Source organism: Rhinolophus hipposideros, assembly GCF_964194185.1.
Source record: "Rhinolophus hipposideros genome assembly, chromosome: 1".
In the NCBI taxonomy this organism is placed as follows: Eukaryota; Metazoa; Chordata; class Mammalia; order Chiroptera; family Rhinolophidae; genus Rhinolophus; species Rhinolophus hipposideros.
In genome coordinates, this window is record NC_138047.1 from 24,312,143 (window position 1) to 24,315,957 (window position 3,815).

At 38.3% G+C, this 3,815-nt stretch overlaps 1 pseudogene across 1 annotated transcript; it reads right to left on the minus strand.

Annotated features, from left to right (window-relative positions):
- Nucleotides 1–970: 970 nt before the first annotated feature.
- Nucleotides 971–1,931, minus strand: LOC308499060 (dual specificity protein phosphatase 12-like; annotated as a pseudogene). Its single transcript has one exon. The product of its transcript is annotated as a dual specificity protein phosphatase 12-like (transcript).
- Between the last annotated feature and the right edge of the window lie 1,884 nt (nucleotides 1,932–3,815).

A 3,815-nucleotide genomic window follows, 5' to 3' on the forward strand; every position in this document is an offset into this window, starting at 1 on the left:
GTTTCCCTGAAAATATGACCTAGCCAGACCATCAGCTCTAATGTGTCTTTTGGAGCAAAAATTAATGTAAGACCTGGTCTTATTTTACTGTAAGACCAGATCTTATCTAATAATATAATAATATAATATAATGTATAATATAACATAATTAATATAATATAATTAATATAATTAATATAATATAATATACCAGGTCTTATATTAATTTTTGCTCCAAAAGATGCATTAGAGCTGATGGTCCCACTAGGTCTTCTTTTCGGGGAAACACGGTATCTGAGCTTTTGTTTATCTGGGAGAGTCCTATTGCTCCTTCATTTTTAAATTTTTTTTTATTTTTTGTAATTACTCCACATTTATTTTCTTTATCATTGGAAACAACTTCACATTAATACATTTCTTCAAGTGGATTACTTTAAAAGATACCTTAAATACTCTTTTCTAAAAATTTAGGTAACTGGGATTCCTGAACAGTAATAAGAAAACCAAATTTTAGTCAGTGTTTTCCTAATGGTATTTCCTTCCACATTTCCAAGAAAGATCCAGATACACGCAGATTAATGTTTCTTAGAAGCGAGAAAGAGAAACAAACATCAAAATATATCCAAACAAGTCTACTTTACATTTCTAAAAATAAAAGAATACCTATTTAAACATGATAGTTTCCAATTTTTGTACAGACTTTTGTCCATCCAGACCTCAAGATCACATAACTAACTTTTCAAAAATCAGAATTCTTTAAAATATGAAAAAGCATCTGAGTCATAGAAGATTTGTATCACATAAAGTATAATTTACATGATTACAAAGTTTTGATTTCTATATTGAGTATTCCACCTAGACAGTTTCCCAGTCACATCAAGTGATCGTATCTTCCCACATTGCAAATGAAATGCTGATGGTCTAACAACTAGACACTCGACCACGAAGGACAAGAATTTAAGGTATCACCGGCAAGTTTCTTTCTGAGCTGTCAAAGGTCACAAGTTCCTATTTTTCTTGTTTGTGATCCCAAAGCGGCAACATTTTCTTCTCATCCACTCTGTTCTTATGGATTTGAAAAGCAGGTGTAATCCACCTACCACAGGAGCACTGCTCACCGTACCAATGGAAAGAACCCAATTTGGCAGTGCATTTGGGGCAAAGAAGCTGTCCATCCATCACCCCCAACGAGGGGGATCCCATCCACCTTGTTGGTTCAATGAAACAGGACGTACATTGGGCCTGGCTCCCTGTGACAGGCATGAGGGGCGCTGCCATCCTCTTGTGGGCAAAGGCTGCAGGACCACTTCCCTCACTGAATCAAAATGCTAGAACTTCGAAACAGAGACCGCCTGCTTTTTCTACATTTATAGAGAACTTCATCTTTCAATCCTTGTGAAACGGTGGTTGGGTCAACAGCCAAGAGCTCTTGAGGTAAGTTCTGCAGTTCTGGATACTTCTCTGTAAACTTTTGTAAACGATACTGCTTATAAACTACACTAGAGGTATCTACTTCATACCCCATGGCCTGGTATAATTTCAGTTGCCACTCAAACCTCTCCTTCATCTTAGCCTCTGGTTTTATAGCCTGGAGGTTTTCATAGGCTTTTTCAAAGGTAAGTTGGTCCGTCTTCATGATAAAAGCTATCATTACAGTACAGCCACACTTCGACTGACTCCAGTGCACCAGCACCGCGCGGCCCTGGGCGCGGGCCTGGCCCACGAAGGCCACGCACCTGTCCAGGTGGCTCAGCAGGTGGGTCTCGGGCTTGTCCAGCACGGGCACGAAGAGCCTCCGCAGGCCCTAGAGCTGGAGGTCGGGCTCCTCCTGAGTCCACCGTCAGCTCCGCGGTGATGCCCGCGTGCTGCAGGCGGCCCGGCTCCGCCCAGGTACAGCCCGGGCGCACCTGTAGCATCCCCGGAGGCGGGCCGGGCGCTCGCCGCTCCTTCATTTTTTTGAAGACTAGTTTTGCCAGATACTGTATTCTGATTTGGCAGATTTTTTTCCTTCGGCACTTTAAATATATCATATCGTCTATTGCTTCTGGCCTCTATTGATTCTGATAAATTAGCTGTTTTATTGAGGATTCCTTGTACACAATACATTTCTTTTTTCTTGGAGCTTTCAAGATTCTTTGGTTTTGATGGTTTAATTATAACAGGTCTTGGTGTGAATCTCTTTGAGTTTATCCTACTTGGACTTTGTTGAACTTCTTGGATGTGTAGATTCATAACTTTCATTAAATTGGGGGAATTTTCAGCCATTATTTCTTCAAATATTTTTTCTATCCCCTTTTCTCTGTTCTCTTTTGGATTTCCATTATGTGTATGTTGGCAAGATTGATCAGGTTCCACAGACTTGTCAGGTTCTGTACCCTTCCCCCTCATTTTTTTCCTGTTTTTTATCCCCCCTGCTCTCAAGACTGGATCATCTCAGTAGATCTATGGATCCTTTCTTCTGCCTGCTCAAATTGTTATGTCCCTCCAGTGAATTTTCAGCTCCAAAATTATTTGGTTCTTGTTTATGGGTTTTATCTCTTTATTGATATTCTCTGCTTGGTGAGATACTGTTCTCCTGGTTTCCTTCACTTTTTTGGTGTGAAGTTATGCTAGGCTAGGGGATGGAGTGGCACAGGTAAAATGCCTTCTATGCTGTTCTACGCAGTCATGCTGGGTTTTTATGTTCCACTGGGTTCTGCATCTTTTTAATTGTACTCCAGAGTCTTCCCAGAGCTATTATAGTCAGTGAGTAGTTGTTAAATAATTTTTTGTGTGTGGAGATCTAGGGTTGGACCTTGTAGTCTAACACCTTACTGATGTTCTATTTACGTCTTCTTTATTATATTATTATTGTTATTGCATAAAATACACTTTTTTAGCTTTACATGTACTTTATATATTCTTTAATGAAGTGTTTAGTCATCTTTTACAATTGAAAAATTGAATTCTTTTTGTTTTTTTTTAATTGAGGTATAATATATAACTTTGTGTAGTTTAAGGTATACAACATATTGATTTGATACATTTATATTATAAAGCCATTGTAGCATTAGCTAACACTTCTGTCGTGTCATATAATTTTTGTTCTATGGCAGAAACAATTAAGATCTAGTCCCTTAGCAAGTTTAACGTTCATAACATACTTTCGTTGTCTATAATCACTATATGGTGTATTAGTAATCCAGGACTCTTAGTTGCCAGTCTGTACCTTTAAACAACATCTCCCATTCCCGCCCCTCCCCAACCCCTAGTAACTACCATTCCACTCTGTTTTTTTAAGTTCAGTTCTTTTTATGTTCCATACATAAGAAATATTATACAGTATTTGTCTTTTTCTGTCTGCTTTCCTCACTTAGCATCATGTCCTCAAGGTCCATATGTGGTGGAGAACACATATGGACCCTGCTCATTTAATGATGGATATTGTTTTAATTTTGCCAGTATAAGTTGCAGTTAGGATGAATAACAAGATTATATATATACTAGATGTGACACTAGAAAAAATAATGCTTTAAACATTATAAAGTAATAATACCTGGTCCTGAAATGCATCAATAAACCATAATATATTTTGGACATAATATTCATTATCATGTATATTTCCTGGTATAAGTATTAAGCTACAAAGAGTTTATAGTTGTGATTAAGAAGACAGTTTACATAATTAGTCTTGGATATGAAAATTTTAGAAATGAATGTTATAGCAATATTTGCTAATAAGAGTTGCAGCACAGGGCTGGCCCCTGGCTCAGGCGGTTGGAGCACCGTGCTCCTAACTCCAAAGGCTGCCGGTTCGATTCCCACATGGGCCAGTGTCCTCTCAACCACAAGGTTGC